Source organism: Heliangelus exortis, chromosome 17 (genome assembly GCF_036169615.1).
Source record: "Heliangelus exortis chromosome 17, bHelExo1.hap1, whole genome shotgun sequence".
Taxonomy (NCBI): domain Eukaryota; kingdom Metazoa; phylum Chordata; class Aves; order Apodiformes; family Trochilidae; genus Heliangelus; species Heliangelus exortis.
The window spans coordinates 686,630-701,209 of NC_092438.1; positions in this window are offsets into that span (position 1 = coordinate 686,630).

Genomic DNA, 14,580 nt, shown 5'->3' on the forward strand with positions numbered 1-14,580 from the left:
AGCCAGACCCCTTGTCTGGGATCAGAGGATACCTGCATGAGGACTGAGCACGAGGGGATGGGTATAACCTTGTGCTGCTTATTTCAGTGAATTTAAAGCAACATACAGGAAGTGTTGGTTTGGAAGTGTTAATTTGGAAAAAATATGTAGCCCCAGGCTTATACTTTTAGGGTTAATGTGTCATCAGTGTTATACCAGAGAACTTTATTACATGTCATTTAGATACACAAACATATTTGTAGGAAAAGTGCCTCCCATCTGTATTTCTGTTTTATTTTATGCAATCCAGCTCATGAAGGGATGGTAATCTACATTAAGGCAAGACTTTGCTGTGCTGCATTGCCACTTGAATGCTCAAATACTCCAGAGGTTCATTTGCAAGTTTGCTCAGGTGACTGTGTCATCCTTATGTACAGCTCTGAGGATCTCTTGGCCAGGTCCAGAATGGCACGGAATGCAGGCCAGACTTGATTACCTGCATTCTGAACTTGCTGTTTGATGCTTGAATTAATCCATTTTTAGAACTGTGATTAGCCTTTGCAGATATCTCACTGGAATACAAATGCCAGGCTGAGAAACACCCTCACACCCAAGGGGAGCTTCTGTGAGGTGGATGTTCTGGTGGAAGCAGTCCTGCTGCAACCACGCAGGGTTCTGGATAGGCAACATTCCATCTTCACAGAGCTGGAGCTTGATATTGCCCTTTCAGATAAATTATGTCATTGCTTAACCTCCTTTGCAGTGCTTTCTGAGCTGTTATTGCTTTGCTGCAGAATAAAATGCCTGATTCAGTTCTAGATTAATTTGGTCTCTGCTTCACAGTGTAGGTTTACCAAGGTTCTCTGATGGATGAAGTGACTGCAGGTGATAGAGACACGTTGGAACATTTTGTGTCATCCTTCTGAAACATGTGAGGTCTCCTGTCAAAAGCTGAGCTTTGCAGAGCTCTGTCTTTGGAGACCAGCAAATGAACTTCTGCCTGCCAGGAAAGAGTTTTGCCTCAGTCAGGACCTGCATAGAGTTCTGCATGAGTTCTTTGCATGGGTTCACAATTTCTTCCAGATAGCTGACCACATCCATTGCCTATGGGAGTGATTTTTGTAGCTTGTTTGCTCAGCAGGGCTCAGATCCTGAATATCCAGTAGCTGCCTAAGTCACTGGGGCTTTAGGGAGAGAGGTTCTGCAGCCAGCAGAGCAGATCGGGACCACATGAGCATGGCAGCCACGTGCAGCTCCTAAGAGGCAGAGGTAGTGAAGGTCACAGCCCTGATCAGAATGGCTGAGTAAGGCCAGGAGGAAAGATGAGGCCATCCAGCCACTGAACAGTGAGTGCCTTTGCTACCTCTAAGTGGCTTCTGTCTCCAGAGAGCCTCTTCTCTTCCCCAGCTGCTGATGCTCTCGTCTGCTCTCCACGCCTGATCCTTGCATCTTGCCCTTGCTGGCATGCTTTTGTTCTCTTTTTCAGCTAATCACTCTGTCTTCTGTCTCTTGATCCTGCTATGTAAAACACTGTCTGTACATAAAAAAATCAATGAAATTTCTCCTTAGACACGACATGTCAGACCAACCAGTGGAGTCTAAGGAAAGCAGAGGCAGCCTATAATTAACACCTCTTATGGAAGTGCAGGGAGATTGTCTCACTGCTCAGAGGCACCAGGGCATGCCCTGTCCTGATGCATGTCTTGTCTTGCAGGAGCCAGAGTTTTGTTGGTTGGCACATCTTTCTTTGCAAGGAGAGGCAGGATGACACCTTTAGCTTGGTGTCATCTGGCTGTTTTAACCAGACTACACTGCAGGCTGCTCTCAGTACTCCCAGAACAAATCAAGGGATTCACATCTGTTTTGTGGGGGCTGGTGGGGCAAGCTGTGCTTTAATATAGCAAATAAAGTACTGAATTATTTAAGCTGTGCAGATTCCAGCTGCTTTGTAATCCATGTTGGAGAACTCTTGGTTGGTTTAGAAGGTGAACCCACCAGGTTGGTGCAAGCACTGATCACTTTACAAACATCAAATTTTTCCTCCATGGCTAAACCCACAACTAAAATTTATGCACAAGTAGCAAACTTCTCAGGGGATTTTCACTTTCTCCACATGCCTATGTGCATCTCTGCAGGACAGGAAGTTCCAGTTAAATGTCAATGTGTGGAAATAGATAGTCCAAGAGGGATGCTGTTTGATTCACACTGCTTTGCAGCTCTCTTGAAACCCTTCACGGCAATGCCCTGGTTAACAATCTATCCAACCACAGTTCTCATGACAGCCAAGTAGCAAGCTCTGGAGAAATTCCAGATGTTCTGCTTAGCCAGGTCTGAATACCATGGTTTGAATGAACACCAGACTCCTGAATGCCAGTGACATGCTACATAGATAAAGTTACTCAGAACCCTAGGTGCAGGAGTTGTCTGAAACATCCCATATGGCTTGATGCTTGATTGTCAGAAAGTGGCATCTGGAGACACCAGGGCTCATCTTCCTAGAGCTCTCCTCTGTGCACAGAGACCAAAGCACCTTCCTGCTCTCTGAGCCCTTGCAGTCACCACAGTCAGTTCCTCTCTGAAGGTTTTATTTTGTCATCTTGCACTGTTTACCAACAGGAAATTTCCAGCCTCGGTGCGGTCCGGTTGCCTTCCTCTTGCGTTAGCTGTAGACTTACAAAGAGATGTTCAAATTTTAAATATGGTGCATTGCCATCAATAGTAATAATTATTGCATGCCTCAAAGCTTTGGAGATTAGCCACGGATCATGCATCTAAATGGCAAATGGTTATAATAGCTCCATACGTAAAACATCAAAGTCTGAAGAAACGTTGCTCTGTTATAAAAAATACATCAGAATGATCATTCCACTCCAAGCAAAGTGCAGAACTGTAGACGTGCATGGAACAAATGCAACACATTTCATACTCATTTGGGTGTTTCAAGTATGGGAAAAATTGATTCCACAGCTCCAATTACCAGTCCACATCAAGTGAAGACTGTATTGAAATTATGAGATTTCATACAATATTAGGCTTAAGTTGACTCCTCCTTGTGAAAATGTATTTATAATTAGGGCCTAGAAAAGCAAGAAGCAGTATTTGGGTTTTTAATTTTTTATATGTTCCCTAGCAAAGAGAGAAGTGGCTGAGATTGCATAAAATTCTTAAAATCATGCTGTTGAAATACACTTTTGCTGCATTGAAATTACTCTCTCTTAGATTAAAGGAACAGCATTGTTATCTTTGTGAGGAGGAATTTAGTCCAAACTGAGAAAAGCACAGGCTCTCACTGCTGAGCCTGGGGACAGCTCCTGGAATAAAAAAATGCAAAACATCCACTAGAATAATAGAACCTCTGAACTCAGCAACCGAAATTCCCAATTACAGATGTGCTGCTGTTTCTCCTCCCTCATCACAGCTTTTTACCTTTATCACCCCCAGCCCCAGTGGGATGAGCAGTGTGAAGATGCAGTGCCATGCACACTCTGACTGCTGAATCAAAGACCCAGCCAGGTCTGTGCCTCAGCCATGAGTCTGGAGGAAATCAGAGACCCTCATTAAAGTTTCAGAAAAACCTAACTGGTATGAGAACAGCATTCAAAAATGTATTTGGGGAAAACAAATATTGTTTTAACTCTATTAATAATTGATGCTTTGCCAGAAGAGATCCTTATGGCATTAAGGGAATTGAAAATTAAAGGCACAAGACACTACTTTAAGAAAACATCTTGATAAATAATTAATATGGGATAGGTCTACTGGCATCTGAAGAGTCTAGGCTTTAGCTTGTTTTTTCAAACCTATGCTTTCTAGTACCACTGTTTCTTCCAGAATGAGAGCATGGTCATTTTAATTTTACATTGACAAAATCTGTTGTTGTTTATGCTGCTCAGCTGGAATAATTTATTGGTTTCTCTGCCTGTTGCTTTTGCTGAGCCTAAGCAGCACATGGCCAAAGATCATGGCTTCCTTAAATCAAGAGAGAAAACACATTGATGATTATTTAGAAAACAGAAGAGATGGTGTCTATTTTAGGGAAAGTACTGTTTGCCAGGGTCAAACTGGATCATAAGAAGAAGAAACCCTGGCAGTGCCTGTTTATCAATATGATGTATAAATAGCCAGTTTGTGTGTCTCTACAGAGGTGAGACCAATAATTCAGTGGTTGGTATTTCCCCCATGCATTCTATCCAAGGGGGGTCTTAAGGACAATTAAAGAGCAACCCAGCATTCCACAGAATACAATCCCGTCTGCATGACCAAAGAAAGGCTGTACATGGAATATGCTAAATGAAGTAAATACGGAATTTCTGCATTTGCCTTCAAAGCAGCTCTTCTCACAGTAGAGCCTGTGAGAAGCAGGTACAGAGACATGGCTGAAGAGTTCAGCACCATTCCTGACATGCACAGACACCGTAGTTTCAAAACAAAATACTGCACACTGTGTTAACAAGTGGAACTTCTGCCAGCTCTGAAAACCTGTGTGTTGCTGAAGGGCATACAAGCTCTTTAAAGTCCCAATTTATTCCAGTCCACTCCTATCTTTTAGTTTGTTATAATGAAGCAGCTAGTTAAGTCAGGCATAATTGCTGGCAGGCATTTGAATTTAAGAAACTGCATAAGAGCATCCACAGTACTATATTTATCATTTCGTTCCTTTAAATAAAGCAAAAGTGAATGCTGCTTCTTCATTACGAATGTCTCAGTGCTCTACATGCAAAAGGTTTGTTCAGATTGATGGAATTCATAAACACCCTTTATTTACTACAGGAAAGTTAATAATTAAGCAGAAATGAGAATATCCATGAATGCTGTTATAAAAATAATTTGTGCCCTAGTTCCCATGTAAATTAGTGATTGAGAACATAAAGGTGATCCACTGGAGCTGTGAAGGAGGGTTAATGTTTTCCATTCCGGATAAAGTGAACACATTGGTCAGACATTGGTGAGAGAAAAATCACCGTGACTGCAGCCCCGTGTGTTGTTCCTGAGGTCGGTGCCCCTGTCCCACCCCGGGACAGGGACTGCAGCCCTTTGGCTGCCCCTTCCCGAGTGATGCTGTGGGCACCCAGCAGCTCAGGCCCTCGGTGACACTGGGGGTGTACCCTGGGGGGGGAGGGATGAAGTGCCGGGATCCCTAGCAGAGGAATCCTTTGGTTTCAGTGCCCTCATTTCCCCTCGGCTGCAGTGCCAGGCTCCCCCGCTGTCCTTCCCGTGGCTGTGCCTCCCCATCCCGCTGCTGCAGCTGCTCCTCGCTCCCCTCCTCTCCTCAGGCTGTCCCTACTCCTGCTTCCAGCCCGGCCCCTCGCTGTACCCACATTCCTTGCCCGGGCTGTGCCCGCCTCCCTCTTCCTGCTTTGCTCTTCTGCTGTAGAGGCTGCCATCCATCCTGCTGCTGGGTGCCAGGAGCTCCCTGCCTGCCAGACATCCCCGTTGTTGTCATTTAAAGATGCTGACTCTGGGAGCCTCATCCCCCTCAGGCGAGGCTGAGTCTGCCTGATTTAACGAAGCAGGGAAAGGAGCCAGTCAGAGTTACCTGAACCGAAAGCATATTCTAGGAGTGATTAGCTGCCTAAACTTAGACTGTAATTATCTGTGCTGAGTAGCTTCTGAACATCATTGTCCATTTTTCTGAGTATTTTTTATTTAAGCTGATAATGGAACGTGAATAAAGCCTTAGTTCCACTCTGATTTTCACACTTGTGCCAGAAAATATCTGAAGATAAACATTTTTGTGTTCACAACAGTTAGATAAACATTTAATTTGCTGGCATCCAGCAAACTGACTAGTTTTCCTCTGTTATTTTTTCAATTTTGTAATTACAGGAACTTGCTCCACCTGGTTTGTGCTGGGGTAAGAGACTCAGAGACCTTCCTGACATCACTGTAACCATGACTTCACCTGGCTGGTGCACTGCAAAGTTATCATCATCTGAAATCTCTGCTCCTGGAAAGAGGTACAGACTGACATGGGCTCTATATCTTCTGAGGACAGAGAAGATCTGTCCTTCACTTTTAAGTGAAGGGAAAGAAAGTGGGAAAAAGATGCAGCTCTGTCAGGTCTTGAGGAATGTGTGGTATTTGCCCAGTGACACAGCCCTTCCTTCACAGTGACACTGCAGGGGTAGGGGGGATCCCACAGTACTGCAGTTTGTCTGATGCTGGGATGATCAGGGCTAACCCTGACACAGGAGATCCCCCTTGATGGGGACACTGATGAACCTGGGGAGTGCTGCAGGTGGGTGCTGACAGGGACAAGCCACCAAAAGACCTCCAGCACCAGCATGGAGACATCTCTCCTTGGCCATAGCCATGAGCAGAGGCTTGTGCAAAGCCTCTAGCAGACAGGCCATGGGGCCCGTGATTATTTACCAGTGGTTCTCAAGAGATCCTGCTCACAGTCCTTCTGGAGTAGTGGTCGTGTCTGACCATGGCACTCAACTTGCAGGTGGGGCTGTGCTCCAGGTGTGTCTCTGAAGTCTCTTGAAACTCATGAATATGTCTGGGCTCCACAGCATTCTGGGCAAAGACATTTGATTCCAGGGTCATACAGCCCTTCCTCTACCAGTCTGATGTCACCTCATGATTCCTGCATCATGACAACAGGGGCTGGTGTACATTCAGTGTTCCCTGGTGATCCTACCTTCCTGAAGGAATCAGTGGGAGAGTTTTCTGCCTGAGTTTTGCTGGACCCCCCCCCTGTGCCTGCTCTCAGAGGGGAAGAAGCAACAGGACAGCTCTTACCCTTCTTTCCCAGGACCACACTCCCAGTGCATCCTTCACAAATGGGACTACCACCTGCAACTCAGATGCCCAAGTGATTAAGTCTTCCCTATTTTCTCAGAGAGGAACTATGGCTCAGAATCAAATTCAGGCTTTAGAATTAACCCATCTGTAATGTCTGTTAAGTCTGCATTCCCCTGACCAGTCATGCAAAGTAACTTCTCATCTTAGTGCCATATTCATCTTGCACTGTCAGTTTTACCCAACTCCTAAGCTCTCAGTAATAGCAGGACTGTCAGGGTGTTAGTTATTCATTAGTTTTCACTCACTTGAAGAATATATTGTTGTCATAATATGGCACTGGGAACTATCTCTCCACGCAGGAAGGGATTAGGGCCATTTTTCAAATGCTCCTGACTATTAATTTGTACATTGTTTGAAGGAAGAAAGTCTTGTTAGAACCCCATTTTGAACATTACTTTGACAGAGTAGTGGGCAGTTTTTGCATCCTCTCTGATGGCCATGGGACAAATGGGTGCTGGTGGCAGGGATGCAGAGCAGCAGACCCAATGGCAGTGTGTGTCCAGTGCCACATACACAATTCTCGTTCTTGCACCTAAAGCTAATCAGGTGAACGTCATCAAAATCCACTTGTTCAGTAGCTGACTGTACAATATCAGCTTGCTGCTCAGCCTCCATCCCTCATCACTGTCCAGAACTGTCTGCCAAAACTTGATCGATGAGAAGTTAAGATATTTTGTTTAGCTGCAATACAGCCCTCTCTGGGTGAGAAAAGCACCAGGCTGGTGCCACAACAAATTGAGCCCTGGTAGTAGCCAGTCCATGGGCAGTTGGTCTTTCTCAGGAGAGGGATGGGAGATAAAAGGGGCAAGTCTGGTAAAAATGGAAAGGAAAAGATGATCTTATATGGAAAAGGTGAAGAAAGCCACAAGTCTGCAGGCTACTGTGGAGGGAACATCTCTGTGGTGAGAGGGGGAGACCAGTTCATGACATCTATTAAGTGTCTTGTTGTGTCCTCACCACACAGGAGTGCTGGGATAAGGACCTTCTGCAGTAATATTCTTGCTGAGACACAGAACACTTCCATTTGTGCAGAGGGCAAAGCAGGAGGTGTGCCATGGCCATGCAGAGCTGCTTTCTTGTGGAGCTCAGGGAAAGCATGTGAGGCAGCACCCTCAGATCTGTCACCTCATGTCTCTTCAGGCCAGAGGGCTGCTGGGCTCAAGGGGAGCTTAATTAGCAAAAGGAGAATTGAGTAACATTCAGAACTGCTCCACTACTGAACAACAGAGCAGATCTTTGTATTAAAGCTGGATAAACTGGGAAGGAGTCGAGTTGCATGTATGAGCCAGGGCACTCACTATCCTCAGCTAGCTCTTTTCAGTTACTTTTCATGGTCTGGACAGCTGTCCCCAGAGAAGTCTGGAAAGGACAGATGGCAAATGCTGTTGATCTCAAAGTCCAGCCACCATCTCCCACAAGCTGAGTGTCCTGTTTGTTTCTGGACCAAAGCAGCAAGTGGAACAGCTGCTGCTGCTGAGGTGTTCAGAGCTGTGACATGTCTGTGGACTTCCTTCACAAAAGGAAGAAAAATGAAACAGGAAAATGAATCTCTTGGGGGCAAGCAAATCAAACCACAAACCTCTGCTATAGCTTGCAGCCTGCTCAAACACAGGTCTGGACTTGAGTATTTGTTGCAACCATTTAGTGACCCATGCTCTCCCCACATTCACCTTATGAACTGGAAAAAGCAATTTGTCTGCCCATGTGCCCTGAAGTACTGGTATTTGTTAAATCCACATGCTTTGGAAGCCCTAGAATTGAACTACAGGATATGTAGAGAGAAAAGCAAATAAATCTGGCCATGATATGTCCTTTTCATCTAGATAAAATTCTGCTAAGGCCAGATTTATTACCTTTATGTCCTAGGGCCAAGGGAGCTTCATGGGGTGTCACCTTCATCCTGATGGTAAAGTATGAGGCAGGAGGAGGAGAGTGTGAGACAGGAGAGCCACAAATCCTGTTGTCTTGTGGAGGTGTCCCAGTGCTTCCTCTCCCAGTTTTCCAGGTCACACTTTGCTATCTAGTTCATCATGTAGCTGGCACATCAGCTGTCCCTGGCTGTCCTGGTGCCAGGCTCTGGCATGGCTATGGGAAGCCCTGCTCCATCAGCTCTGAGGTGCCAGCATCTCTAGGGCACTGTACCCATGGCTGCCCAGGGCTGCTGTGGCACTCACCCTTCTCCTTTGCAGAATATGAACTCCCTTCTTTGAAAAATTATTATGGTAAGAGAGCCCATGCTGAAAACAAATTATCAATGACAAGAATAATAAGAACATCAACTGTGAACTGGGTGATAAATAAGGCAAGACAAACACAAGGTACACAGAGGGTAATTAAAACCACAATACCTGGGGATATTTCTAAATGAAACAAACAGTCTTCAAACTGAAATTGTGAAATGATGCATCTTGGTGTATTAATTCTGCCCAGATTAGCAGTGCTTGAAGAACTTGCTGACATTATCAGGTAGCCTCCAGGAGCCTGATGGGCTGAGCAGACCAACAGAACTTTGGTCTGCCCATCCAGTGTGGCTTGGTCTTTGGGACACGGGTGGGCAAAAGGCACTGCATATCCATGTTTGGCTTCTGTGTGGGTCTACACCTCCCTGTGTCAGAACCTGGGAGACTTGATATGCCCTGAGCATTCTGAGTGCTTGGAAGGGAGAGGTGGGAGGAGGGTTTTCCCAGCAAAGCCTCTGCTCTTCCATCCAGCTGCTGAGGCTATGGTTGCCATTTTGTTGTATTATTCCTTCATGTTTTGAAGCAGGGGAAGAAACTGGAGCAGATGAGAATCAAAATCCTTGTGATATCCAGCACCTTTTGTGGGGAACTAGAAGTGAGATCACAGAAATCTTCCAGGACATTGGTTTATTTTTAATGATACAGGATTATAGTTTATCTATTTAATTCAGCCTGGGTGACATAATATCTTTCATTTGGACTTACTATCCACAGAGCATTTAGTCAGTTGGAAGCAGACTTAGGGCAGGGCATTTTGTCATTATTTTCAATTTTCTCTATCTGACAAAACTGAAGGCCTTGAAAAGACTAGAGCTGTTGTAAAGGATAGAGCATCAGAGAATAGGTCACACAGTGTATTAAAGAATGAAAATTGATTCATTCTTTCCTCTGTTGAATAAGCAGCTGTACTTTGGTCCCTGTGATCCATGAAATAAGCTGTCAGGGAAAGAGGAAATGTGCCACATTTGAACTTCATTCATTGATTCCATTCTGATCCAAAGTACAGTTTTAAAATGCATTACAGCATATGCAGAGTTTGCAGCAATGACAGCAGCTAGGCCTAGCTTGCCTCAGTTGTCTGGGCTATTTGTTATTAAATTAATAAGTGCTTTACAATGCTGGGACTCATTTACTGAGGTCATCAAGCCAGAGCCAGCAAACAGGAGGAATTTTGCAAAAGCTACATTTGTTAGTTTTAAATAAAATCAAAGGCTGCAGAGGAGGCTCAGGAGGAGCGGTTCTAACAAGATCTATTGGCCCTTTTATCTGGAGAAGCAATTTTCAGGCAATTCAGAGATTCTGACAGTAATCGATGTAAGAAGAGGTAGCAGAGACTTCTAGAATATGGGCTTAGTAGCTGAAGCATGTTGGGCCAATTAATGCCTGCAACTGTAATAGGCTGTTAAGCTGCAAAATTAAATGGAGGACATTCCCATTGTTGCATAAAAACCATACCCAGCTTCGTTTTTTATAAGAGCACCCTTTCTCCCTTTATATATCTTTTCCCAAGTGAAAAATTAACCTTGTTGTGCTGTCCCTGTGTGAGCTGGCACAGGCAGGACACGGGAACAACCACAAAACCATGGATAAGATGCAAAGACTGAATTTATTCTTGTTATCTCCTTGAAGCAGCACATGGGCAGAGGCAGACAAACAGGGACATGGGTGCTGTGGAGCTCAGCCCATGCCAAGGGGTCACCAAACCTGCAGTTTTTGGATGTTTTTCAGGGATCTGTGCAAGTGCAGTTTGCTGCTGTGCTTTGCTCTTCCCACAGCAGGGTGGGAATCTCAGGAATGCTCCACAGGGTGCTCCCAAGCCCCCTGCCCACCTGTGTTACCTGAACACAGATGTTCTGCTTGCCCAACACACCAGGCCAACACACAATTAGTATGATGTATGTCTTCAACTACCCAGCTGAGACTCACCTGAGTGTGTTTACAGTCCTCCTTGCCATTCTTCTGTTATTTTACCACAGTCCTTAAGTAGTGTACAGAGGACTGCCAGCTACTAATGTTTGCTACAGTAAGTCTGTTTTATTCATACTAAAATGTCTTTTTGCTTCTTTTGTGGGTTCTTACAAGTTTTATTAAATAAAACATCATTTTTACTGCCTTTGCTTTATTTGTCTCAAAATTGTGATTCATAAAGATGGATTTTTATAATTAAGGTAGAAATGAGAAATAACCCCCTATATATAATTTAAAGTGTTGAAATTATAGATGCTATCTACCTTCTGGTTTAAATCACAGGAACAAACTGTTCTCCATTAGCAGCCCTAATTAAATCCATTTTTCTATGTATCTTTGGCAAATTCATTTTTTTAAAAGCTGTATTAAGCTCTTTTATTTCCTCTTGCTTTGCAGAATTCTCTGTTTGAGATGAATAATAGGTCAAATATAGTATGTGACAGCTCAGCAGACTCCAAAGATATAACATGAACAAATATATTGCTCTGGAGAGCTGGCACGAGGATGCTGCTGTGGATTTAGAAACTTCTTAACCCTCAGACAGGTAGGAGCACTACCACTCTGGCCTGGGGAGTTTAGATGTGGTGCAATCATTGGCAAATATCATCTAGCAAAGAGGCTGAGGAAAGGTGGAGGAGGCTTAGAGAAGGGGAAAAGCACTCCTGAGCTCCAGCCAACACCCTGCTGGTGTTGTCCCAGGCCTTCTATGAGGAATGGGCAGTTGCAGAGGAGTGGAGAGGAGGAGATTTGTGGGGATAGCCTGCTCTGCTGTTCTCAGTGACTTGACTGAGGAAGCAGTGCACAGACCAGAGAGCCCACCTCTTGTTATGCAGTCCTTGTGTGTGAAGATTGACTCACTCCCATCGCCTGCAGCAGTCCCAGAGCAGCAGGATCACTCATGTCCTCAAGCAGCTCCATCATTCATGCACTGTAACGATTGGCTTCAGCCTTCGATTTCCTCTGTGGAGCATATTGGAAAGGGAGAGGCTGAGCTGTTATCATTAATAACAATGAATAATAATGGCACAAGTTCCACAAGCTCTAACAATCAAATGAATCAACAATCAGGAGGGTTTCATTAATAAGTACTTGCTGGGGTTAGATGACAAGGCAGCTAGTGCCAGAGGTGCATGTGTCACTTAAAGGCACTTATCCTGTGTGATCTACCTCTCAGCCCCTTGCTGGGTCTCATATTCTCCATCATCTGTTGTGGAGGGGGCAATGGCCAGAAGAAGCAAAAAAGCAGACAGCTTGGCCTGTTACTGTGTTGTTATCTGTGTTGGGTTTACCTGGCAAGGTTTTTGTAGTGGGGAGGCTGTGAGGGTGGCTTCTGTGAGAAGATGCCAGAAGCTGCTGCCGTGTTGGACAGAGCAGTTCCAGCTGGCTCCGAGGTGGACATGCTGCCAGCCAAAGCTGAGCCCAACAGTGATGGTGTGCCTCTGTGATAACATGCTTAAGAAGGGTTAAAAACTGCTGTGCAACAGTAGCTGGGAGACAGGAGTGAGAATATGTGAGAGAAATAATTCTGCAGACATCAAGGTCAGTGAAGAAGAAGGGGGAGGAGATGCTTCTGGTTCCAGAGCAGAGATTCCCCTGCAACCTGTGGGGAAGGGGAAGTCTGTGCCCCTGCAGCCCATGGAGGTCCAGGGTAGAGTAGATTCCACCCTGCAGCCTGTGGAGGACCCCATGGTGGAGCAGATGGATGTGCCTGAGAGAAGCTGTGACTCTGTGGAGAGCTCAGGATGGAGCAGGCTCCTGGCAGGGTCTGCAGCCCCATGGCTAACTCATCTTTTGCTGCTTTCTCTTCGGCTGAGCAGAAGCTGGACTGCTTTATAACCTTTTATACAGAGCAAATTCCTGTGCCAAGAGGAGCAGCCCTGGTCATTAGGCTTTTACTATAGCAACAACAAAAGGAAATGCAGGCTTTGTTCAGCCTGGGTTAAAATCCAGTGCAGAGCAATTGTAATTCATCCGTGGTGGGCCTGCAGGCCAACTACCAATGTGTTCATTTATTTCAGGAAAAGAGAGTGACATCTCCTGTAATCATAATTAAAGGAGATGTTAATGTTTTAGGTTTTCCTGTTACCATAAAAGCAATAGATGTGGTTTTATCTCTTTGGAATTTGTAGCAAATATCTCTGCCTTTTTTGTCTGGGCTGTTTGAAGTCAATTTTGTGAACTTCCATATTTTAAATAACACAAACTATTTTCTACTAGAATCCCTGCCCCAAGGCACATGATGCTAACAGAAAGAACAATTATTTTCAAGAGAAATAATGGAGTTCAGGGGTAAAAAAAAAAAAGCTCTCTCTCTCTCTGCAGTTACAAGGGGTAAAACTGAGAGCTGTCATGCTGAGGATCTGTGCAAGAGTTAGGCTGCCTGCCAGGAGATGCCTCCCTTATAAAGGCATGGGGTTTCACCTCAAAGACAGCGACAGTGAACCTCATTCTAGAGTGTCATCCCACTGTTTGCTGCTGCTTTTATGCATGCAAGTGACTCTGCTCCAGTCTCTGAACCTCCTGCACCCTGCCATGCCTGGCAGCTAGGTGCTTTCATTGGGCTCCACATCACAAGCTAATTGTACTGCACACTGCAGGTGCCTGTAGTTAAGTATGGCTTTTTTGGCCAAAGCAAGCTTGTGACACTGCTGGGCTAGCAGACTTGGGGTACTTCTGGGTGAGTGTGGAGACAGTTTCACATCCCCAGTAACAGACCCAAACTCTTTGTGTACCTGTGCCCATGATGATGTGTGCAGATTTGTCCCCTCCATTGCAGCAATGGAAGTGGTGTGGTCTCAGATGAATCTTCACAGTGAAGGAAGAGTGCAGTCTGGCACTTGATTTCTGAGATCTTCCTGCCCTCTTCTCCTGCTCCAGAAGGAGTGCACTTGTTTCCTGATATGTCCTCTGTGACCAAAGATTTTGGAGTGCAGAGGTGCTTGGTCTTGACAGGTGCAGTCCTTGAGTGTTGGTAATGCAACAGGAGATCACTGGGGAAGACTTTTACTGTCTCACAAGAGCATAATGTCATGAAGCAGATCTGGAATATCAATTAAATTAATATCAGTTAAAAGTGACCAATGCAGAAATGAATTATTAAATCTATTAGCATGAAGCTGCCATAATGAAGTGTCAAATTCTTCATAAAACCAATTCCTATTAAAAAGACCTAAGATTCAAAGCAGAGTATATTCTAAAATTATGGGAACTGAGAGGAATGATTGAACACAGTGTTGATCATCCACACCAGTCATGTCTATTTCTATTTAGAAATATGAAAAATAGATTAATAAATTAATGATTCAGTGTCAGAAAGGGGCCTAGATGGGGCAAGTCTATTTAAGTTGTATGACTGTGGCTGTTGGGAGCTCGGAAGAAAACAGCAAAGGGAGAGGGGCTGAGTGACTCTGTTCCAAACCCCAGCATGGACAGGATGGGGAAAGCGTGCATCAGATTTTATCTGCATGACAATGATTGGGTGGGTCCTTGTCCACATGTAGCTGGCTATTTGTTGCACCTCCTTTGTTCAACTTGTCTCGAGCTGCTGTAATGTTTTACTCAAGCATTTTGCACACCTGGCCTCTTT